General features: G+C 39.8%; 1 protein-coding gene across 1 annotated transcript in view; it reads left to right on the top strand.

Moving 5' to 3' along the window:
• The window catches only part of Adamts6 (ADAM metallopeptidase with thrombospondin type 1 motif 6), a 217,821-nt gene that overhangs the window by 49,347 nt on the left and 141,971 nt on the right, over window positions 1–26,503 (top strand). The gene's annotated exons all lie outside the window — the stretch shown is intronic.

The following is a 26,503-nucleotide window of genomic DNA, read 5'->3' as shown; positions in this document are numbered from 1 at the left end:
TTTTCTGGCCTTGGGGTAATCACCTTTCTTACACAGGAAATAGTAGCTTGTGTCCCAAAAGTGAAACACAGAATGTATCTTTGGCATAGGTCTTGCCTCCTCTGACATCACAGACTTGTCAGTCCTATCGATGCTTTCTTGGTGGGTCACATACGTGGGCGTTTGTTACATGGAACGCTGAGCACTGTGCACATGAATCATGATTAACCCATCACTGTGTATGGCTCCAGCTCCCCGTTAACCTGGCTTTTCCCTGGGACTGCATGGGGAGCTCTCTGCTCTCCCCTTTCCTTGGCAAATATGTATTTCATGTTCACACAAACAAGGAAGACAGCAAAGCTGACTAGCACTAAGAGAATTCCTTCCCAATTGGCATCTGTTTAGTTTGGAAAGATTATCTGACACATAATATGGAAGAAAAGCCGTAACTTCCTTTGAAATCCTACTTAACTTCAGAAGTTCATGTGTGGAGAGCTGTTTGTATACTTACAGACAATAAAGATGTTTGTTCTTTTTTTCTCAACATGCTATAGATATTTTAAAAATTATGTAGATCTGCCTACATAATGAAATGTGCTAATGTTCCTTAATAAATCATAGTTGTTGATAATTAAATTCACATAGGCCTAAGTATTAAAAATTATTAAAAAAATAGAACTACATTGTGTAATACATACCCATAAACAAGAGTTGCTGTACTTAAGTTGGGACATGTTCATGGAAGGATTCTGTTACATGCACAAGACATGTATTTCCTACAGTTACCTTACATATCTTACATGTTGTCCACACTCCCTGTGTTTGTTATATGTAATACTCTAAACCCAGAGTGTAACAAAAGACAACGTTTGCTTTACTGAATTACTGTTCGTATCCTCTGGTGAAGGGATAGTCTATTGATTCCTCTTTTTCTTTGAAGTTTCTTTGGTTACCCTTTTTCAAGGTTGGCTTAAAAGGAGTGACTGTAAAATGAGATATGCTAAGCACATTTTGAAAATCAGATTTCAGCAGGAAAAAGAAAAGGAGAGCATTGCCATTTGGAATGCTCAGAAAATGTCTGTCTTGGCAGGGCTCATGTGGAATATTCTCAGATTTTACATAATCTAGAAAGAAGTATGAGATGTAATATTTTAGCATTTCCTTTTTATTGTGTTCTGAGTGACTGTAGGGGTGCTTTATTGATAATTTGAACTCTAAATAATTAAAGAAATAACTTTTGTTTTAAATTGCCATCTTGTTTTATAATGTTGGCTTTTCTAGTTTTAGCACTTGCTGAAAACGACCATAAAATTCTAAGATTGAAAACAAGTCTAAGGTTTCAAAGAAGAGGAAGCTTGGAGGTTCCTCAGAAAACTGAGAAATGCTTGATTATAATAGCAAGTTAGAGCCATAGCTTAAAAATCAAACATGACAATGGTATGAAAGAGAGGCTATGGGAAAGAAAAATGGAAGTCTAAAGAAATATGACCATTGACTGCAATCCCTAGCCTACACTGGGTTCTGTCCTAGAAGAAAAAGCATAGAAAGGTATCTCTAAGTGAAATGGTAAATTGGAATATAGGTTAGTTAAACATATTGTAAATATAAGAGTGGTTTCTCTATGGCTATGTGAGAGAATATGCCTAAGGGAAGTAATACATACTAAAATTATTTAGGAATAATGAGCCCTAATATCAAAAGATTCAGGAATAGACCTGTGTATGTGTTTGTGTTTGTGTGCATGCATGCATGCGTGTGTATGTGTGATGTGTGCACATGTATGTATGAGACAAAAAGTCAAAGTAACTTCATAAACTTTATTATTTTGAGACATTTGAAACAAAATATTACACAAGAAGTCATAAAGCAGATTCTTTTGGAAAGTCATTGTTAGCAGTGTGATATCCACCCCTGCTGTCTGTAATTATAGGCTACATATATTACTTAATCAAAGAGAAAAAGGATAGCCATGGTAAGAAGAAAACATCAAATAATTGAGGTTTTGATACTTTGCTATTTTATTATCCTAATAGATAAGAAGGGCTCCAACTGTCTTTCCTTTTAGGATGCATGGAGTATTAGAGAAGTAGCTGTATATGTGATTTTAATGCTAAAAACATTTGCTTTACATCTGATTCGATCCTTCTGTTTTTCTCTGAGTACTTCTCTTCCTTCTGACTTACAACTCCATGAGGAGATTGATTAATTCTTTAATGTGCTCTGCTTTTATCCAGCTCATTGACATTCTGGCAGCCTAAAACTCTTAACAGTGTTCTTCTTGCCTAATGTTCCCTCTTTGATTCTACGATAGAGTTCCTCCTAGGAAGTATTTGGTTAGGAGAATCTTGAGCAATTAAAACATTTATAATGCTTGGCTAGTTCATAGCACCAGGTGAAAACACAATTCAGTGGAACTGGTTTATAATAAAAATTTGTAATTTTATATTGATTTAGTTACAGCATTTTTTTTTTAAAGGAAAACACTTTGCAGTCCAGGTCCTTTCTTTCCTTTGTGTACATTAGGCCATGAATCCGTATGGAATGGGCTCCAGCAGCTCAGGCTCCTTCCCGTTAGTCCTCACAAAGTGGGCTTCTCTGGGTGGCGCAGGCTGGCGCTTCAGCGGAACCCAGGTGCCCTTCTCTTTGGCTTCCTTTTTCTTCTGATCGTTCTCCTTCACCCGCTTCTGGAAGCCGTCTCTGCTCTTTGAGTGATTGATGTGCTCAATCCGCACATTGATCCTCTTGGCCAGAATCTTGCCTTTAACTTGCTTGTTTACAATGATGCCCTCGGCATGCTGGGTGACATTGTAGACTCTTCCGGTTTTGCCGTGGTAACACTTATGGGGCATTCCTTTTTGAACAGTGCCCATTCCCTTGATGTCTACAATATCACCCTTCTTGTAGATTCACATGTATGTGGCCAAAGGAACGACTCCATGTTTCCTAAAAGGTCTAGAGAACATATACCGAGTACTTCTCCTCTTTCCTTTAGTGTTCGTCATTTTGGTGAGTTACTGGAAGATGGCTGCCCCGGCGGAAAGGACTAGTTACAGCATTTAATAAGTTCTTTGCAAAAGAGATTCTAAATGAGTAAATAAAAGTAAATTTATTTTAAAAATGGCTTCTTATTCATACTTTTTACATCAAGAGGCCTGGAATTAGTGTAGCGTATGTTAGGCGCTAATTATTCATGTGATCCAAGAAAGTTTCTAAGTTTTGAAAATTATCTTGATCATCTACATCTTCTTCTATTCATTAAGTAAAGGGAAAGCATTTCTAATTACACATTCAAAAAGATGGCTATGTTATTTATGGTTTGGTGTGAAATATATCTCCTGTGTTGACATTTTGGGGAGCTTGTGGGACTTTGGGGACGTATAGCTATGATAGCAGAAGTGGTTGCTGGGGGTGGATTTGGAAGCCTATTTTCTTCTTTATGGCTGGATATTTCTATTTTATGCTTTTCCAAGATGTGAGTGGCCTCTGCCACATGACACTGTTTTTAATGTATTGGAGAAATGTAGGTATGTATTAATGAAGAGTTAGCAAGTGTGATTTTTATTTTACTCTTTTTTTCTTTCACAATTGATAAGGTTTGGTCCTTTTTTACTGTTTTTTTTTTTTATTTCACTTATTGACTCTTTCTTCCCAACATGCAAGTTCTCCTCCACACCCCAATGTCAATTTCCTTGGAGAATTTCATCATGTTGATGAGTGTTTCATCAGTGTTGATTAACTTTCTCCCCAAGTTCTTGACTGACTTCTTCATTTTGTTCATCTTGTTTGCATTTCTTTGAAATCACAGAAAGGTTTTACAACTTTGCTTATAAAGTTCTTCCCATTTATTTTATCCATTTTGTATTTTTTCATGTTTCATATTTTCTGTCTGATTTGCACATCTGTTGTGATTTTTCTATTTTATTTGGCGGCCTTCTAAGTGAGAAGCCTTTTCTTGAGGGCGAGACTCTCAGCAGTAGTGAGACTGTGGCCCTAGCTTTACTCTTACTCTAGAGGGAGCCAAGACTAGACCTTCTGTCGGGCTCCTGTCTTTCAGCTTCCCATGCTTTGCATCTGTCTTGTCACATCTCCTGAGACTTCTGATGGTCTTCCTTTCATTCTTACATCTTCCAACTCATAGAAGTAGAGACAGCTCCTAATGCTGTCTTGTCCCAGACATCTGCTAAGCTCTTTGTGTTTATTAGTTCATGTAAATTCATCATATATCACCTGTGTAGCATAAAAGAGAATTGGTCACCCAGGTTAAAACCACAGAGCTGAGTTTCAGACTTAGGTCTGTCTAAAGGTAACTTGTAGTCACTTATGTTCAAACACTTGGTCTTTATTTTGTGCTAGACACTAACACCTCCATGCAGCCTTAGGGGTGGAACTTCTACTCTAAGAAGGAAAGACATGGGATAAACAATGGAAAAATTTTATTTCTTATTAATTTCATTAATGGAATCCTTTAAAGAAACACATACATTGTAATATGATCTGAGTATTTTTACCAATCACTTCACCAGAATGTATATTCCAAAATCTAATCACAATGTTGATGGTATAAAGAAAAGACATGTTCCCACAGATAATTTACAATAATATTAATAATTGTTTTGGGCAGAGTCCTTATGAATAAGATTTTTTTCCTTCACAAAAGAGGTTAAAGGGAAGTCGATACTTTCTTTTGCCATTTGACCATGTAGGTATACAGTATGAACATGGTATCAATGTGCAGAGCTGACAGTGGATCCCACATGTTGGGGCTTTGACCTCACTTCTCAGACTTTATAAATATGAGAGATAGATTTCCATTGTTTCTAAGTTACCCCTGTGAGCACATTTTTTTTTAGCCACTCCAAGACTAATAGCTATGTCAGAGTCAATAAACAAAAGTACTCAGATATAGTCCAAAAAGTTGCTCTTAGGAGTGACATAGAAGTTAACCCTTGAAGCAGAAGAAATATCTATAAAGTGCAAAGTAAATCATCATTCAGTCCTAAGTATAAACATACCCTAGAGCAGGAGAGAGGCTGTGGACCATAGGTCAATAACAGCAGTGTGTGTAGAAAATAGACAGGAAATGAAGTCGGAAATTACAAGTGCCAGGTTCTCAAATGTTTGGGTGTTTTGTTTGTTTTTGTCAAATTTCCATTCTTCAAAGGATTCTGTAAATAATGTGGACAATACTGTCTGTATGACATAAAATGTTATTATAATTGTTAAAAATATAATATAAACAAATCTTTAAGCTGTTTTATATGGAAATGTCATGAAATGACCCAACATCAAACAAAAAATTCCAAACTAAATTTGACAATGATGGTTTAAATCTGATCTGGAATTGGTAGCACTGTTCTAGAAGGTGGTAGAACCTTAAAGAGGTAAGGCATGGAATGTAGAAGGGAACTCTCTCAGAGAAAGCTCTTTGGGGGTGATATAGTCTTGTTTCTCTGATTTAATATTGGAGCCTCTTCCCCACATTGTGTTGACATGTACTGTGCATTGCTTCCTCACTGTGACAGATGGAGACCTGCCAGAATAACTTCCCCCATCAGATCGCTTCTGTAGTTATTCAGTCACAGCAATGAGTACAATGAATACAGGAAGTTGCTGCCGAGAAAGGGGAAAGTTGTTGTGCTCACAGCCGATGATGGGCCACTTAGGCTTTCATAATTAATTTGTGGGAGGAGTGCGGAGGAGGTTGGGACTGTGAGTTCGACAAGCCCAAGAGTGCTTGAAGCAGAGCTTAGTGGCTCATCTGATGAGAGTTTGGAAAACCAGAATGTTGTTAGAAATATAGATGGTAAAGCCTGTGCTCGTGAAGTCACAACACAGAAGCAATCATAAATTTGGCTAGAGGCCATGTTTGTTACATTTAAACAAAGAATATGGCTACATTCTTCCAATTTCCTGAAAATTAGAGTGAAGTTGAATCCAAAAGTAACTTTCTCTTGAAAGTAGAGAAACTTTCAAGACAGCACAGCACTAGGCTGTGGCTGTTATTACTGGCTGCTTTTACCTGCATTTAAAGCAAGACTATAATGCCAAACCCAGAAAGATATGAATGTTGTATTCTTTGGTAAGGAAAGGAACATCAGTGTGTTAAAAGCTGTAAACGAGGTAGATTAGAATAAAGCATGTACCAGTGAATGGACAGTGGTTGGTAAAGAGGTTAATTAATCACTGCAAAGAACCTTGGGATATACAGGGAGGCTAGTACAGGAACCTTGAAGTCAAGGCCTTTCCAGGTATAATTATGTGAGAGTATGTGACCAAGTTTGCCCTTCAAATAGGATAAAAATAGGTGTTCCTCCACCCATCCCCAAACCCTTCCCACCTCCCTGCCCTGACATTCCCCTACACTGGGGGGGTCCAGCCTTGGCAGGACTAAGGGCTTCTCCTCCCATTGATGCCCAACAAGGCCATCATCTGCTACATATGCAGCTGGAGCCATAGGTCTGTCCATGTGTAGTCTTTGGATGTGATTTAGTCCCTGGGACACAGCTATATCAGGTTCCTGTCAGCATGCACTTCTTGGCATCAGCAATATTATCGGGTTTGGTAGCTGTATGTATGTGGGCTGGATCCCTAGGTGGGACAGGCTTTGAATGGCCATATCCTTCAGTCTCTGCTCCAAACTTTGTCTTCTTATTTCCTCCTATGAATATTTTTGTTGCCCCTTCTAAGAAGGAGTGAAGTATCTGCACTTTGGTCATCCTTCCTCTTGAGCTTCATGTGGTCTGTGATTGTATCTTGGGTAATCCAGGCTTTTGGGCTAATGTCCACTTATCAGTGTGTGCATACCGTGTGTGTTTTTCTGTGATTGGGTTACCTCATTCAGGATGATATTTTCTAGTGCATTCCATTTGCCTATGAATTTCATGAAGTCATTGTTTCTGATAGCTGAATGGTACTCCAATGTGTAGATGTACCACATTTTCTGAATCCATTCCTCTGTTAAATGGCATCTGGGTTCTTTCCAGCTTCTGGCTATTATAAATAAGGCTGCTATGAACATAGTGGAGCATGTTTCCTTGTTGTATGTTGGAGCGTCTTGTGGGTATATGCCCAGGAGTGCTATAGCTGGATCCTCAGGCAGTTCAATGTCCAATTTTCTGAGGAACCTCCAGACTGATTTCCAGAGTGGTTGTACCAGTTTCAATCCCACCAATAATGGAGGAGTGTTCCTCTTTCTCCACATCCTGTCCAGCATCTGCTGTCACCTGAGATTTTTATCTTAGCCATTCTGACTGGTGTGAGGTGGAATCTCAGGGTTGTTTTGATTTGCATTTCCTTTATGACTAAAGATGTTGAACATTTCTTTAGGCACTTCTCAGCCATTCGGCATTCCTCAGCTGCGAATTCTTTGTTTAGTTCTTTACCCCATTTTTAAATAGGGTCATTTGATTCTCTTGTTCTCAATGTTCTTAATGCTACAACTCTTTTCCTAATGTTGTGACTCCCAACCATAAAATTATTTTTGCTCCTACTTCATAACCATAATTTTGCTACTATTAGTATTGAAATGTAAATATTTTTGGAGATAGAATTTTGGGAAAGGGGTTGCACCCCACAGGTTGAGAAACACTGGTCTAAAGACTTCCAGATATATCTCAACTGGTCTGCAGAATTATGTGTTATCTACATGGTTCAGGGTATGCAGGCATTAAAAATGTGAGAGTTATGGCACTGTGGAACTTGCACCTGTAGAGGGTCCATGTGTGCTGATGTCAGAACTATAAGGGAGAAACTTCCAAAGCCTCTTGGATTTCAGATGATGCTACCCTATAGTATGAATGATGAACACAGAGAAGAAACAAGGTGAAAAGTTTGCTCTCTTGGCTTTCATTCTTGTTTTGTCCTGTCTTATATTGCTGTTTTTCCTTTCCTTTGGGAGTGGGAATGGTTACTCTTATATTGTAAGTAGGAAGCACCTAACTTAGTTTTTGTTTTGACTTAATTTATTTTTTATTCATTTATTCATTTACTTACTTTACATCCCAATATCAGCCTCCTACTACTTCAAGTCCTCCATCACACAGATCCTCCCCCATTTCCTTCTCTCCTCTCCTCTCCTCTCCCCTCCCTCCTCCCCCCTCTCCTCTCCTCTCCTCTCCTCCCCTCCCTCCCTCCCCTCTCCTCTCTTCTTTTCTACTCTGTTCTCTTCTCCTCTGTTCTTCTTTCCTCCCCTTCCTTCCTCTTCCCTTCCCTCCCCTCCCCTTCCCCCCTTCCTTTCCCTTCCCTTCCCTCCCTCCCCTCCCCTCCTCTTTTGCAAAGTAGGAGAACCCCTGGATCCCCACAACCCACTGAAGGTCAAGTCATGTAGTACTTGGTGTATTATTTCCCACTAAGGCCAGACAAAGCAGCCCAGCTAGGGGAATGGGATCCACAGGCAGACAACAGACTCATGGACAGCCCTTGCTTCATTTGTTATTGGAGGGTGTGTCAGGGGGGGCACAAGAAGACCAAGCTGCAAATCTGCTACATAAGTGTAGGGGGACTAGGTCCAGTTCATGCTCGCTCTTTTGTTAGTGGTTTGGTCTCTGGGAGCTCCCAAGGGTCCAGGTTAGTTGCCTCTGTTGGTCTTTCTGTGGAGTTCTTCTTCTCTTCAGGTCCCACAGTCCTTCCCCCAGCTTTTCCATAATTCTCCCTGAACTCCATTTAATGTTTGGCTATTTAAAGATCATTGTATTATTCATTTTTAGTAATAATAATACTTTTCATGTCATGCAGCTATCTCTGTATCTTTGCATTGGCTATTCCGTGGAGCCTCTCAGAGGACAGTTATGATAGGCTCCCATCTGTAAGCATAACAGAGTATCATTTATAGTGTCAAGGACTGGTTCTTGCCCATGAGTAGGTCTTAATTTTGGCCAGTCAGTGGTTGACCATTTCCTTCATCCCTGCTCTTTGTCCCTGCACATCTTGTGAGCAGGACACATTTTGGGTAGAAGGTTAAATCAAAATCAGATAAACTATCTAAGTAATCCTATAACCCTTAAGGAAATAGAAACAGTCATTAGCGCCACCCAACCCAAAAAATCCAGGGCCAGATAATTTTAGTGCAGAATTCTACCAAGCTTTCAAAGAAGTGCTAATACCAGTACTCTGCAAACTATTCCACAAAATAGAAACAGAAGGAACATTGCCAAACTCATTTTGTGAGGCCACATTTACCTTAATACTTAAACCATATAAAATCTCAACAAAGAAAGAGAATTTCAGACCTATTTCCCTTATAAACATTGTTGCAAAGTTACTCAATTAAATACTCCCCTTCCAGATCTAAGTACACATCAAAGACATATACCATGATTGAGTAGGCTTCATCCCAAGGATTCTGGGAAATTGAAGATATATTTTCATATAGTTTCAATAATCCATCAATGTAGTCCACTCTATATACAAACTAATCCAACAGTGCTTCATGTTAAAAATCTTGGAGATATCAGGAATACAAGGTTGTTATTTTGTTGTTATATTTTACTGTGGCTCATAGGTAATCTTTGTTTTGTTAAAAGAATCTTCAGACTTTTGAAAAGCAGGCACTCTTGAAGGTGTAATTAAAGTTCATGCATATTAGATGGTTATAAGCCTATAAGTGTTAGGGGTGGATTACTATGGTTTGAATTTTAAATGCTTCCTTCCCAGAGGCTAACAATGTATTTGAGTACTTGATCCCTAGTTGAAGGTGGTGTTTGGGGGGGTTATAGAACAAGAGACAGTAGGGCTTTGCTTATATGGCAGAGTTACTTGGAGAAAGGCCTTTGAGCCCATACCCCAGCCCTGCTCTGGTCAGTGTTCTGCCTCTTTGATGTGTTAGGATGTGAGGAGTTTCCATCCTAGCACACACTTTCACTGCCTTCACCTCTGGTGTGCCTTTCTTGGTAAGATGACTGAAACTATGAATTAATATCAATCTTTCTTTCCTTAAGTTGTTTCTGTCAGATATCTGGCCATAATGATAAGAAAAGTTACTAAAATAATAGTTTATCTTATTAGATAAATAGTGGTAGGTTCAAATCAAATATACCTTGGGAACAGTATTTAGACTTTTTAAATGTCTAATGCAAGGAATACTATGCTTGCTGGTCTTATGTTAACTTGACAGGCAAACTAATTACCTAAAAGGAGGGACTCTTAATTGAGAACATGTTACCATAGGATCCTACTGTAGGGCATTTTCTTTATTAGTTGATGGGGGAGCACCCAGTGCATTATGGGTATTTTTATTCCTGGGCTGGTGGTCCTGGGTTCTGTAAGAAAGCAGACTGAATAAGCCATGGAAAGCAAGTCTGTAAGCAGCACCCTTCCATGGACCCTACATCAACTCCTGATCCAGGTTCCTGCCCTATTTGAGTTCTTCTCCTGACTTCTTTCAATGATGAACAGTGATATGGAAGTGTAAGTGAAATAAACCGGTTCCTCCCCATTTTGCTTTTTGGCCATGGTGTTTTATCATAGCAATGGAAACCCTAACTATGAAAGATGCCTAGCAAACTCTATTTTTAAAAACAGTGTAAGGATGCTATAAAATGGTTATTATTAGTTGTGTGTTTAAGGCATAGATGAAACACAAGTGAATTTTATGTTTAAGTTGATGAAATATCTGAAGATACTTTATTTTGTATATTCAAATCCTCCAGAATCTGAAGATATCAGAAATTCAAAATTCTAAGCTGTTTGGATAGCATGGGCTCTACATGAACTGTTGGGTGATTGATAGTTGTGCTGGACAGTTTTATGTCCACTTGACACAAACTAAATTCATTCGAAAAAAGAGAACCACAATTAAGAAAATGTAACTATAAAATCAGGATGTAGGCAAGCCCATAGGGCATTTTCTTTTCTTTTTTTCTTCCATTTTTATTAAATTGGGTATTTCTTATTTACATTTCAAATGTTATTCCCTTTCTTGGTTTCCAGGCCATCATCCCCCAACCCTTTCCCCTCCCCTTCTCTATGGATGTTCCCCTCCTCATCCACCCCCAAGAATCCCATATACTGGGTGTCCAGCCTTGGCAGGACCAAGGACTTCCCTTTCCACTGGTGCCCCTACTAGGCTATTCATTGCTACCTATGCAGGTGGAGCCCTTTGGGTAGTGGCTTAGTCCCTGGAAGCTCTGGTTGGTTTGCATTGTTGTTCATATGGGGTCTCGAGCCCCTTCAGCTCTTTCAGTTCTTTCTCTGATTCCTTCAACGGGGGTCCCGTTCTCAGTTCAGTGGTTTGCTGCTGGCATTCGCCTCTGTATTTGCTGTATTCTGGCTGTGTCTCTCAGGAGAGATCTACATCCGGCTCCTGTCGGCCTGCACTTCTTTGCTTCATCCATCTTATCTAGTTTGGTGGCTGTATATGTATGGGCATGTGGGGCAGGCTCTGAATGGGCGTTCCTTCTGCCTCTGTTCTAAACTTTGCCTCCCTATTCCCTCCTAATGGTATCCTTGTTCCCCTTTTAAAGAAGGAGTGAAGCATCTGAATTTTGGTCATCCTTCTTGAGTGTCATGTGTTCTGTGCATCTTGGGTAATTCGAGCATTTGGGCTAATAGCCACTGATCAATGAGTACATACCATGTGTGTTTTTCTGTGATTGGGTTACCTGACTCAGGATGATATTTTCTAGTTCCATCCATTTGCCTATGAATTTCATAAAGTCATTGTTTTTGATAGCGGAGTAGTATTCCATTGTGTAGATGTACCACATTTTATGAATCCATTCCTCTGTTGAAGGGCATCCGGGTTCTTTCCAGCTTCTGGCTATTTATAAATAAGGCTGCTATGAACATAGTGGAGCATGTGTCTTTGTTATATGTTGGGGCATCTTTTGGGTATATGCCCAAGAGAGGTATAGCTGGGTCCTCAGGTAGTACTATGTTCAGTATTCTGAGGAACTGCCAGACTGATTTCCAGAATGGTAGTACCAGTCTGCAATCCCACCAAAAATGGAGGAGTGTTCCTCTTTCTCCATTTCCTCACCAGCATCTGTTGTCACCTGAGTTTTTGATCTTAGCCATTCTGACTGGTGTGAGGTGGAATCTCAGGGTTGTTTTGATTTGCATTTCCCTTATGACTAAAGATGTTGAACATTTCTTTAGGTGTTTCTCTGCCATTCGGCATTCCTCAGCTATGAATTCTTTGTTTAGCTCTGTACCCCATTTTAATAGGGTTCTTTGTCTCCCTGCAGTCTAACTTCGTGAATTCTTTGTATATTTTGGATGTAAGCCCTCTATCTGTTGTAGGATTGGTAAAGATCTTTTCCCAATCTGTTGGTTGCCGTTTTGTCCTAACAAAAGTGTTCTTTACCTTACAGAAGCTTTGTAGCTTTATGAGATCCCATTTGTCGATTCTTGATTTTTTTTTTTTTATTAACTTGAGTATTTCTTATATACATTTTGGTGTTATTCCGTTCCCGGTTTCCGGCAAACATCTCCTCCCCCTCCCCTTCCTTATGGGTGTTCCCCTCCCCACCCTCCCCCCCATTGCCGCCCTCCCCCCTACAGTCTAGTTCACTGGGGTTCAGTCTTAGCAGGACCCAGGGCTTCCCCTTCCACTGGTGCTCTTACTAGGATATTCATTGCTACCTATGAGGTCAGAGTCCAGGGTCAGTCCATGTATAGTCTTTAGGTAGTGGCTTAGTCCCTGGAAGCTCTGGTTGCTTGGCATTGTTGTTCATAAGGGTCTCTCCGAGCCCTTCAAGCTCTTCCAGTTCTTTCTCTGATTCCCTCAACGGGGGTCCTATTCTCAGTTCAGTGGTTTGCTGCTGGCATTCGCCTCTGTATTTGCTGTATTCTGGCTGTGTCTCTCAGGAGAGATCTACATCCGGCTCCTGTCGGCCTGTACTTCTTTGCTTCATCCATCTTGTCTAATTGGGTGGCTGTATATGTATGGGCCACATGTGGGGCAGGCTCTGAATGGGTGTTCCTTCAGTCTCTGTTTTAATCTTTGCCTCTCTCTTCTCTGCCAAGGGTATTCTTGTTCCCCTTTTAAAGAAGGAGTGAAGCATTCACATTTTGATCATCGTCTTAAGTTTCATTTGTTCTAGGCATCTAGGGTAATTCAAGGATTTGGGCTAATAGCCACTTATCAATGAGTGCATACCATGTATGTCTTTCTGTGATTGGGTTAGCTCACTCAGGATGATATTTTCCAGTTCCAACCATTTGCCTCGAATTTCATAAAAGTCATTGTTTTGATAGCTGAGTAATATTCCATTGTGTAGATGTACCACATTTCTGTATCCATTCCTCTGTTGAAGGGCATCTGGGTTCTTTCCAGCTTCTGGCTATTATAAATAAGGCTGTGATGAACATAGTGAAGCACGTGTCTTTGTTATATGTTGGGGCATCTTTTGGGTATATGCCCAAGAGAGGTATAGCTGGATCCTCAGGCAGTTCAATGTCCAATTTTCTGAGGAACCTCCAGACTGATTTCCAGAATTGTGTATCAGTCTGCAACCCCACCAACAATGGAGGAGTGTTCCTCTTTCTCCACATCCTCTCCAGCATCTGCTGTCACCTGAGTTTTTGATCTTAGCCATTCTCACTGGTGTGAGGTGAAATCTCAGGGTTGTTTTGATTTGCATTTCCCTTATGACTAAAGATGTTGAACATTTCTTTTTAGGTGTTTCTCAGCCATTCGGCATTCCTCAGCTGTGAATTCTTTGTTTAGCTCTGAACCCCATTTTTAATAGGTTATTTGTCTCCCTGCGGTTAACCGTGAATTCTTTGTATATTTTTGATATAAGCCCTCTATCTGTTGTAGGATTGGTAAAGATCTTTTCCCAATCTGTTGATTGCCGTTTTGTCCTAACAACAGTGTCCTTTGCCTTACAGAAACTTTGCAGTTTTATGAGATCCCATTTGTCGATTCTTGATCTTAAAGCATAAGCCATTGGTGTTCTGTTCAGGAAATTTTCTCCAGTGCCTATGTGTTCGAGATTCTTCCCCACTTTTTCCTCTATTAGTTTGAGTGTATGTGGTTTGATGTGGAGGTCCTTGATCCACTTGCACTTAAGCTTTGTACAGGGTGATAAGAATGGATTGATCTGCATTCTTCTACATGCTGACCTCCAGTTGAACCAGCACCATTTGCTGAAAATGCTATCTTTTTTCCATTGGATGGTTTTGGTTCCTTTGTCAAAAATCAAGTGACCATAGGTGTGTGGGTTCATTTCTGGGTCTTCAGTTCTGTTCCACTGATCTATCTGCCTGTCTCTGTCCCAATACCATACAGTTTTTATCACCATTGCTCTGTAATACTGCTTGAGGTCAGGGATGGTGATTCATAGGGCATTTTCTTAATTGAAGAATTCTGATACAACTCTTCATCCTCCTGTTCTGTCTTATAAAATAATTGGTCTATATTAAAAACAATTTCTCCATTCTTTTTCTTGGAATTTGTGCTTAGAAAGAAGAAACTCTGTCTTGGTTGCTACTGATACCTTCTTAACTCTTGGATTGACTTCTATAATTTATTTTGTTTGGTTTTCCAGAAAGTCATTGGGACTATCAGTATTTATGGAGCAGAGGGGCAGTTCTGTTACTGAATGTGGTGGTGGGAATGTCTCTGGAGTTTGCATTGATCATATGAAAAGTAGGTACATGGAGTATATCAGACTTCAGTAACACTTTTAGTTCCAAAGTTCAGTACCATAATCTGAACTTTAAAACTGTTTTTAGTGTGAATATGACCTCAATAAGATGATAGTGTTAGGGCTATTGATTTTCATCAATTTAACATGGGCAAGAATCTTGTACCTGTTATACGGACAAAACGAAAACACCCAGAGTGTTTGGAGTATCCTCTTACTCAGCTGTCAGCAACAATTGGGACTACTTCTTTCCGGTTTTTTGTTTTTTTGTTTTTTTTCTTTTTTTCTTTTTTTTTTTCTTTTTTTCGGAGCTGGGTACCGAACCCAGGGCCTTGCGCTTGCTAGGCAAGCGCTCTACCACTGAGCTAAATCCCAAACCCTGTTTTTTTTTTTTTAATTAGGGAATGCATACAGCTCACCAAAAGTTTAAAGTTTTTTCCCGTTTTGACTGGATTCAGATTTTATTAGTGGACTTTGTAGAATATCCCTTATCTAAATACTGACCAGGCTCAATCTTGCTTAACTCCCAAGATTGGGCACAGTGAGTTTTATGAATCATTTTGCCTTTGGCATTAAAAAAGAAAAGTTAGAAAATTTCATTTGATGATCATGAGGTTCAAACTAGAGCCAAGAACTTACCTGTAAGCATTTGATTGTGTAGGCTAGCTCATTTACTCAAAGTAGATGACCATATCAAACTTTTAAAGTCTTGGAAAGCATATGGCCAATGGAAGTAATTACAGGCTAAGACACTGGTATGTTCTCTTATGAAATAGGCTTCATCTTACCATATATAGGAAGGATAAAGGTAGGTGCTTCTATAGGTCCAAATTGAACTAAATGTATAATACATTACCTTCTATCAAGTGTTTCTAAAGAGGACTTTAGAACAGGTCCTCATCAGGAGTAAAAGGGTGGGAGGAAGGAAGGGAAGCATGCTTGGATGCAGTAACTATAGGATATCTGAAGGATTGTTGTGATAGAAACTTTTTTAAATGTGCTATGTACATAACTATCAGGTCCCTGATAGACTTTCTTAGAATTGGCCTTCATATTATCTGAGGCATAAGATTAATAAATGGTAAGTCTCCTGAATCAAGTTGGCTTTTGGCCACATCATATTACTTTCTATGTTTTAAAGGTATTTATATTTGCCTTAATCAAGTACAGTAGTTTCTTTTTTAATGCAGTCTATTATAGTTGAGGCTTTAAAAGATTTACGTTTGATCAACTGGACAAGAGACATAACCTGATAAGTCAGAATTTCATAAAAGATCTAAATAGCGTACAATTAGCTATCACAACAATCCTTCATATATCCTATAGTTACTGCATCCAAGCAGGCTCCCCTTCCTCCCTCCCAATACCTCTCCTCCAACAAATGTTACAATTAACAGCCCTGGGGTAATGATAATTATAGTGCAACCAGTTTAGATCTTTATTGTGGAATGAATTTGGTTGTACCTCCTAGTCCCAGTGGATTTTTTTTTTTTTTTTAACAAATCAGACAAAAACCACTGAGTGGTTTTTTTTCAGTCTGGCAGGGTTGTTAGTTGCAGTGATGTAGAGAAGGAAACAGTTTGGGAGTTTGAGATTGGAACTGAGGTGCCTGTTCTATGAAGTGCTATTGGTGCTGAATTTCGAGTACCAGATTTATGGATATATTTAAAGCTTTTCTAAAGGTGAATGGTATTGGTGGATATTGAATACAATTCGAATACTGAGAAATTCATCATAATTGTGTATTTTACAAAAGTAATTTTAGAGATGGATGGATTGTAAATTTACTACAAATTTAGAATCCATACAAAATCCACTTTCATGTTTGTATAGAGTTTTAAAGCTATTTGTTCTGATCTTACTATTATTCTACAGCCTAAAGCTTTTGCATTAAGGGCTGCCCTCCCTACGTTCACTGTGGAATTCAAATAGAAATGTTCTGCAGAATCTGGTGCAAGGTTTATTCTACTCCACTCTTGAGATCCACTACATTCAGTTAAGTTCAGGAAAGCTCACATGGTAAACATAGAATTAACATTTTCCTAAAACAATGAAAGGGCACTAGTTTTTGAAAATATGAAGAATTTTATAAGAAATTTGCAGCCTCACACCTGTATTTTTAGCAGCTTACAAGAAGTAGATAACTTTAGAGTTGTTTTGAGGAAATACTGTGCAGTAGTAAAGAAGTACACACATCACATCACAGTATCTGTGGTGTGAGCTGTCTATGTGTGAGGACAGGGGATGAGAACTTGTTACACATTTGAAAGTGCTATTTTATTGTTCCATTAATCAGTGTAATTATTTTGTCTTTGTATTTCACAATGACTGTAACAAATTGACTTAGTTTTTTTTTTTTTTTTTTTTTTTTTGGCTTTTCAATAGGCTTAGTGAGATATAATTGGCAAACAAAATTATATACCTGTACCATGTAAAATGACATGTAGGTATTTTTTTTCTTTTTTTTTAACACTCTAGATTTTATTCCCCTCCTGGTCCACCCTCCAACTGTTCCACATCCCATACCTCCTCTCCACACACCTGTCTCCGTGAGGATTCCCCACCCCACCCCACTCCACCAGACCTCTAAACTCCCTGGGACCTCCAGTCTCTTGAGGGTTAGGTGTATCTTCTCTGACTGAACTCAGACCCAGGAGTCCTCTGCTGTGTACGTGTTGGGGACCTCATATCAGCTGGTGAATGCTGCCTGCTTGGTGATCCAGTGTCTGAGAGACCTCAGAGATCCAGGTTAATTGAGACTGCTGGTCTTCCTACAGGGTTGCCCTCCTCCTCAGCTTCCTCCAGCTTATCCTTAATTCAACCAGAGGGGTCAGCAGCTTCTGTTCATTGGTTGGGTGCACAGATCTACATTTGACTCATTCAGCTGCTTGTCTTTTGGAGGGCAGTCATGATATGTCCCATTTTGTGAGCACTCCATAGCCTCAGTAATGGTATTAGGCCTTGAGACCTCCCCTTGAGCTGGATCCCACCTTGGGCCTGTCCCTGGACCTTCTTCTCCTCAGGCTCTTTTCCATCTCTATCCCTGGCATGGAGGTATTTGTATAAACTATGAAATTAACATCTTAATTCCCACATTCACACAAAGAAATAAGTATAGTTTCCTTTTCAAAAGCAAAGAAAAATTATTGTATTAGTTTTGTTCCTTTATTTACCATGTCTCTCCTCCTGTCCTGCTTTTCTACTCTGTCTGGTTATTATTTTATGTGCCTTGAATACTGATGACGTATTTGAGAGTCATTGTAATATAAGAAAGCCAATAAGCACATGCTTGTTGTGGTGGTTAGATGAGACGTGTGTTACTTCTTGCTGTATGAAGGATAAGGTATGTGAAGTATCCTGAATAGATATTTAGAATTCACACAAGAAACAAGAGAAGAGTTTTTAATGAACTCTTTGTGGATATAGAGAAATTCTAAACTTTTTGGGTAGTGGTAAATGTATAGTGGGTACTTCTGTAGAAGTAGACATAGGCTGGTGGGAATAATAAATAATTCCAGAAAGATAGGCGGAAACAAGAGTGTGTCTTGAAGTCCAGAGTAAATTGTTTACAATTTTAGAGACAGTTTGATTTTGAGGATGGCAGGAGCACAACTATGTTAGTAATCTGCAAATGGTAATGGAGAGATACGAGTGCACTGTTAATAGTTAATACTACTTTTTCAGAGGACGAGCCTTTAGTTTCCAGCACCCATATCAGGTAGCTCACAACTCTTTCTTTCTTTCTTCCTTCCTTCCTTCCTTCCTTCCTTCCTTTCTTTCTTTCTTTCTTTCTTTCTTTCTTTCTTTTTTCTTTCTTTCTTTTTCTGACTTTTTATCTGGCTTTTTAATCTGGCTTTTTTTTGTGTGTGGATATTTTATGTATTTACATTTCAAATGTTATACCTTTTCCTCCCTTGTCTTAGTTAGGGTCTTATTGCTCTGAACAGACACCATGATCAATATAAGTTTTATAAAGGACAGCATTTAACTGGGGCTGGCTTACAGGTTCAGAGGTTAAGTCCATTATCATCAAGGCGGGAGCATGGCAGCATTGCAGCATCCAGGCAGGCAAGGTGCAGGAGGAGTTGAGTTCTACATATTCACCCAAAGGAAGCCAGGAACAGACTGAGCATCCACAGGCAGCTAGGAGGAGGGTCTCTAAGCCCACCCCCACAGTGACACACTTCCTCCAACAAAGCCATACCTTCTAATAGTGCCACTCCCTGGGCCAAGCATATGCAAACCATCACATTCCATTCTCTGGCCTCCATAGACTTTTTTAAACACATGAGTCTATGGAGGCCAAACCTAAACATAGTATAATAAAAAGTACATTTAGTCCAACTTTCAAAGTCCCCATGGTCTATAACACTATTAACAATGTTAAAAGTCCAACCCTTAAAGTCTTTTCTGAGATTCATCAAATCACTTAACTGTAATCTCCGAATTAAGACAGGCAACCGGCTGGGCAAACTTCAAACTCTGCCTTCTCCATGTCTGATGTCAAAGCAATCTTCAGATCTTCAACTCCTTTTTTCCAGTTTTGTTGACTGCAACAAACTTCTTTCTCCTGATCTGGTTCCACTCCCTGTTAGCAGCTTTTCTTAGCAGTTAGCCTGTGGATTTGGGATCTTTAACATTTTTTGGTCTCCAAGGCAGCTAGTTTCCAGGTCTTGAATCTACACATGATCCTCCAAAGGGCTGGCTTCACTTCTCCAGCTCTGCCCTCTGTAGCACTCATGTTGATCTACTCCATTGCCTGTTCTTGGTGATCATCCCCTTCATGGTGCCAAGCCTCAGCTCCTTTGCATGACCCCTTCAGTCCTCGGCCATCAATTACAACTGAGGCTGTACCTTCACCCATGGCCCTCCATGGCCTCTCACAGTGCCCAGCCTCAGCTGCTCTTCATGACCCGTTCATGCCTTCAAAACCATTACCACCTGGGTGACTCTTACACATTACCAAATACAGCTGCAACACGAGGTATAATCTTGGCTTTCTCTGGAACACAGCTTCTTTGTGTTCTCAGAAGATTTCACCTCAGTGATGCTTATCTCTTTCTTACCTTCAGCTAACCAGAAATCAATTGTTCCAGTAGTCTCCTCCTCTTCTTGAGTATAAAGCCAGAGACACATGGCTGAAGCTGCTGAGTTCTGCTGCTTGCAAGAGCTGGAACATGGTCCCCTTGTTCTATTACTTTCTCACCAGCTTCCTCTTTCCTAACTCCTTCACTGCATAAGCTGGGCTGTTCTGGATCTTACTCTGTAGACTGACCTTGAATTTAGAGATCTGTGTGTCTGTCTCCTGGGATTAAAGGTTTGTACTTAGTTGCCTGGAGCTAATTAGCTAGGTAGGGTCTTGCCCCAAGGTCATTACTCCCTTAATTCAATTTAATATCCTTGAACACAGGATTCAGCTTCATTTCACTTCCTGGTGTTCCTTTAATACTTGCATCCATATATTTTGTATTTTTCCTTTCTCAACTTCCCTTTTTTCATTAAAATGCTCCTCATGAGACTTAACCAGAGAACAAAGTCTATAATGGGCATTTCTGAGACTTCCTTTCTCAATGCAATTAATCTGACTCTTTTCACCTAAGCCTTAGGCAGACTCTTCAGAGAATGGCAAACAGCAACCACATTCTTCACCAAAATACTGCAGGAGCATTCTTTATAGCACATAAGGAAATTCTTCTCCTCTGAAACCTCCTGTGCTAGTCCTGCATAAGTCAAATCACTCCCAGTAACAAAGACTGCATTCCTACTAAGATAGCCCATTAAGCCCCATTTAAAGCATTCCATTGTTTTCCAAATCCAAAGTCCCCAAATCTACATTCATCCAAACAAAAGCATGATCAGACCTATCACAGCAATAGCCCCATCCCTGGTATCTGTATTAGAGTCTCATTGCTGTGAAAAGGTACCATGACCAATGTAAATTTTATAAAGGAAAACATTTAATTGGGACTGTCTTACAGGTTCAGAGGTTCAGTCCATTTTCATCAAGGTAGAAGCATGGCAGCATCCAGGCAGGCAAGGTGTAGGAGGAGCTGAGCTCTTTCTGCATCTTCACCCAAAGAAAGACAGGAACAGACTGAGTATCCTCAGGCAGCTAGGAAGAGGGTCTCCAAGCCCATCCACAGTGACACCCTTCTTCCAACAAGGCCACACCTTCTAATAGTGCCACTCCCTGTCGAAGCATATGCAAACCATTGCACCCCTCTTCCATGTTCCCTCTACCCTCCCCATGCTTCCCTGAAGACGATGCCACTCCAAGAAACCCACAACCACCTCAATTCCCTGGCATTTCCCTGCACTGGGGAAATGAGCCTTCACAGGACCAAAGATTTCTTCTGTTGATGTCAGACAATGCCATCCTCTTCTACATATATGGCTGGAGCCATGGGTCCCACTATGTGTACACATTGGGTGGTGGTTTAGTCCCTGGGAGCTCTAGGGTGGTGATGTCTGGTTGATTGATATTGCTGTTCTTCCTATGGGGTTGCAAACCCCTTTAGCTCCTTCAGGCCTTTCTCTAACTCCTTCATTGCACTCCCCACACTCAGTCCAATGGTTAGCTGCAAGCATCCTGATCTATATCAGTAATGCAGAGCCTCTCAGGAAACATCAGCAAGCACTTCTTGTCATCAGTATAATGAATGGGTTTGGTGGCTCTATATGGGATGAATCTCCAGGTGGTGCAGTCCCTAGATGACCTTTATTTCACTCCCTGCTCCACTCTATCCCTGAATTTCCCCTTTGGACATTTTGTTCTCCCTTCTAATAAGGGAGCTTCTTGAGCTCCATATGGTCTGTGAATCGTTTTTTATTTTTGTTTTTGTATTCTGAACTTTGGGATAATATCCACTTATCAGATTCTCCACTTAAAGGGCAAGCAAATATCCTCAACAAAATTATAGAAGAATAGCATGCTGGGCAATCCTAGAATTGGGGATTCCACTAATATTCACTTATCAGTGAGTACACACCATGTGTCTTCTTTTGTGACTGGTTTACCTCACTCAGGATGGTATTTTCTAGTCCTATCCATCTGCCTAAGAACTTCATGTGGTCATTGTTTTAGCACCAGGAGATCTGGTGCCCTGAGACTCCATAACACAAGTGCACATATCCCTACCCCATACAGGTAACTAAGTCTTTAAAAACACAACTTATGCATGAGAGAGACTTAATGATAAGATGTTTGCTCCATCTCAGCAGGAGGTAACTAATTATGTAAATCAGGGCATTAATAACTGGTCTTGTAATGTAAAGGACAAATATGCCAAGGAATATTTATCCTGCTATACATACAAAAGAAAGAACATACAAAGTTACTTCTAAATGTTCAAATCTCAGTCCAATAAACTATACTCCATTGCTGTGACAGAGTGGCAACTGTTTTCTGGCTATCTCTAATTAAGCCTTTGATGAAATAATTTTTTCTAGTATCTTAAGATGAGTTATATCAATTTTGTTCATGTTTTCCCATCCTCTACTACATGGTAAGCTCTTAGTAAATATTTGTTGAAAAAATGGTTTAAAGTTTTGATTTCAAATGGTATTCCCTTTTCCTGATTTCCTGTCCATAAGCTCCCATCCCCTTGTTGGAGCCCTGGATCAGTCCATGTATGGTTTGGTAGTGGTTTAGTCCCTGGAAGCCCTGATTGGTTGGCATTGTTGTTCTTATAGGGTCGCAAACCCCTTCAGCTCTTTCACTCCTTCCTCTAATTTCCCCAAAGGGGGTCCTGTTCTTAGTTCAGTGGTTTTCTGCTAACATTGACCTCTGTATTGGACAAGCTGTGGGTGTGTCTCTCAGGAGAGATCTATATCCGGTCCCTTTCAGCATGCACTTTTTAGATTCCTCAATCTTATCTAGTTTTGGTGGCTGTATGTATATGGGCCACATGTGGGGCAGGCTCTGAATGGCTGTTCCCTCAGTCGCTGCTCTAAACTTTGCTTCTTTTCTCTTATTGGATATTTTTTAAATTTACATTTCAAATGTTATCCCCTTTCCCGGCTTCCCGTCCACAAACCTCCTATCCCACCCCTCTTCCCCTGCTTCTATGAGGATGCTCCCCTACCCACCCACCCACTCCCGCCTCCCCATCCCAGCATTTCCCTATTCTGGGGCATCAAGCCTTCACAGAACCAAGGGCCTCTCCTCCCACTGATGCCTGACAAGGTATCCTCTGCTACGTGTGCGGCTCTTTTACCCATCTTGAGTTCATGGCTGAAGCTCCTGTAACAGATGGCATATTAACAAGAGAGAAGCAGAAATAACATTAATCTAAATTTTATATAACAGGAAAACCTTTCTTAGAATATGAAGACTTACAGGAACAGTTAAAGACAGGTGAGATAGCTCAGTTGATGGGACACCTGCTGTGCAAACATGTGGACCTGAATTGGGATTCCATGCTTCTTCAGTAAGCCTGGCTCAGCAGTGGGGAAGTGGAGAAAATAAGCAGATCCCTGGAGCACAAGAAGAGACAAGAAGAGAATGTAATTTTGGACAAGGACTTCAAGAAAAAAGCAGGTGTCCCCAGCTTCCCCTCAGTCCCTTGAAGGTGTTTGGTTGTTGTTGTTATAAATTGTCTTTATTTCTGAGAATTTCATATATATACATTGAAATATCATCACATTTATCTACAGTTAACCTCCTGATATTCCCATATTTTCTTATAGGCCCCTTCTTAGCTTTATCTCATTTTTTTTCTTTTGATACTTATTATGTCTAATATGCAGTCTCTGAGCATAGCCTTAACAAAGAGTGATTCTTCCTCTCCTAGTAGCTATCAACTGTTAATAGCCCTCCAGTATGGTTTGGGTTCTTGAGGTCATCTATCCCATCTATGTCAAGATTTTGTCTGACTAGATACTGTGCAGGACTTGTATAGGGAAATGCAGCTGCTCAGAGTTCATGCTTGCACTGTGGTGTCTGGAAAACACTTCTCAGCACTCCTCCTCACACTCCGGATCTGCCATTCTTCCTGCCTCTTCTTCCGTTGTGCTCCTTGAGCCTTGCTGGTAGTGGTGGAGATGTCCCTCTTACGGCTGAGTCTCCATTCTCTTTCTAAGCCCTTTGACCAGGCAAACATCTCTCCATTGACCGCTATCCACTGTAAAAGGCGGCTTCTTTGACAGAGACTGAGAGCAACCCAGACATGGGTATAAACATCAGGTTTTTATAATATAGGGGTTTTTTAAATCATTTTTTCTGTAGTGCTGTAGTTCACAGACCTCAAAGTGCAACATAGGAAGATGTTTTGGTCAGTTTCTCCTGATACTCATGTGCTGACAACATTGATTTTATCACAGCAGAAATATAACAATGTTATAGTCAAGATATTCAAGCATTTTCGTTTAAAATTTACTCAATAAGTCCAACCACATTATGAATTAGAATGTAAGAATGGCAACAAATGCATCCTTAGCCAAATGCATTATTTACCTCAAACTAGAACCTAGATTTCCTACAAACACTAGGCCTTGTGTGTGTGTTATTTGTTAGTGTTTGTGTGGCTATGCTCAAACACCAGGACTAAAAGGCAAGTTGGGAGGAAGGGTTTATGTGACTTACACTTCCACATCATTGATTATCATTGGAGGAAGTCAGGACAGGAACTCAAACAAGACAGAACTTGAATCAGGCCATGGAGAATATGCTGCTTACTGGCTTGTTCCTCATGGATTGTTCAACCTGCTTGCTATAGAACCCAGGACTACCAGCCAAATGGTGTCACCACCCACAATGGGCTGGACTTTTACCCATCAATCGCTAATTGAGAAAATGCCCTACATGCTTGCCTACAGCTGGATATTATGAAGATATTTAGTTAATTGACTCTCCCTCCTCTCAGATGGCTTCGGCTTGTGTCAAGTTGACATAAAGTATCTAGGACTTATCAATTGCCTAATGATCATGTAAATTCTTTTTGTGTATGTTCACATATATGTTTGCTGTGTGCTCCAGCAAATGCGAGTGCTGGTGTTTTTACGTTGATGCCAGAGAACAGCCTCAGGCATTATCCTGATTATTGAGGATAATCAGTCCCTCACTGGCCTGAAGCTCCCCAAGTAGACTAGACTGGCTGGCCAGCAAGGCCCAGGAATTTGTTCTCATCTCCCCAGTACTTAGTCAATTATGGGAATCAAATTCAGGTCCTTGTGCTTGCAAGGCAAGTCCTTTGCTGATGGAACCACATTCCTAGCCTGTTTCTTAATTCTTTATTGTCTGCCCTATGATGGTTAGTTCTTGTCTATTTGACACAAACTACAGTCACCTGGGAAGAGGAATCCTTAAATGAGAACTTGTGTCTGTCAACTTGCTAGTAGGCATGTCTATAAGGTATTTTCTTGAGCTTTTACGGATGTGGAGGGTCTGGTTCAATGTGGGCAGTAACACTCCTGGGCAGGTGGTCCAGGGTTGTATCAGAAAGCAAGATGAAGATCAAGCCATGGAGAACAAGTCAAAAGTTACTTACTTCCATGGTCTTCGCTTCAGCTCTTGTCTGATCCATCACTAATCTATGCTGCCATGTAAGTGAAAGCCACTGTTACTCCCCAGGTTCTTTAGGTTAGCGTTTCATCACAGCAGCACTAAGCCAACTAGACATGCCCTTGAAACATTGTAATTCTTTCGGAGCGAAAAGAAGTTGTACAATGACAAGATCTTATTTTTCTGTTCAAATTCAGAATTTAGAACCAAGTTTCTTTTGTGATATATTTTCATATATTTGCATATGTGTGCATGCAGGTGCACTCACTTGTGTTTGTGTGTGTAAATTACATTTTAACTGTTTTGAATTTCAATGTACTTTCTTTGATGTACACTGAACCTTTAACCCTTATGTTAGGGCTTCTGCTGCACCATGTTACTTAGAATTCACATTGACTCCTATAAAGGATCCTGAGAGTGAGGGAAAGTCCAAGTGTTTCCTTTAGTCTGCTATTTTTCCAGGTCCTACTGAAGCAAGATAACCCAAAATTTTATACATGTGTGCTTGTGTGTGCATGCACATGTATATGAGTGCATGTCTGTGTGTTTTCCTAGTGTTAGAAATTGAACAAGACAAATCTGAAGCTTGAAAAATTTGACAATATCCATTAAAGTATATAAGCAATATATAACATTGATAATATCTCTGTTGTGACTTTAAATTATAAGTATGAAATTCAAAATGCTGTTATATATTATTTACATTTTAACTGACCTGCTAAATGAATTTAATTATATATAACTCTACTCGTTCAATTATGAAAAATGTTTACTATATAATCTAACTGCTTAAACCAGTTATAATTGCCAACTCCGTTAATACAGCTTGTCTCTCAGTAACAAGTTTGACTTCCTTTTAAGGTGTTAATACAGTCTATGAAATAGTCCATGATTGAATTCTGATTGTGAGATATATAAATTAACTTGTAACAGGAAGGTAACTTGTAACCAGAAAGGTATCGAGCCTTTCCAGGATGAAATCAAGATTTTATCCCCAATTTTTCTTACTTAGTTCTTAATGTACTTCCTGTTATCAATTCTTCCTTAAATTGCTTCTTGTTTTATGTTCTGGAGAGTTCTATCGTCATTGCAAATTACAGTTTCAAGCTTCAGATTTGTCTTGTTCAATTTCTAACACTAGGAAAACACACAGACATGCACTCATATACATGTGCATGCACACACCAAGCACACATGTATAAAATTTTGGGTTATCTTGCTTCAGTAGGACCTGGAAAAATAGCAGACTAAAGGAAACACTTGGACTTTCCTCACCTCAGGATCCTTATAGAGTCAATGTGAATTCTAAGTAACATGGTGCAAAGAAGCCCTAACATAAGGTTAAAAAAAATTCAGTGTACATCAAAGAAAGTACATTGAAATTCAAAACAGAAAATGTAATTTACACACAAAACACAAGTGAGTGCACCTGCAT

The sequence above is a fragment of the Rattus rattus genome, chromosome 3 (assembly GCF_011064425.1).
Source record: "Rattus rattus isolate New Zealand chromosome 3, Rrattus_CSIRO_v1, whole genome shotgun sequence".
In the NCBI taxonomy this organism is placed as follows: Eukaryota; Metazoa; Chordata; class Mammalia; order Rodentia; family Muridae; genus Rattus; species Rattus rattus.
Note: the sequence above shows the minus strand (reverse complement) of the source record. Positions and strands in the feature narration are given on the sequence as shown.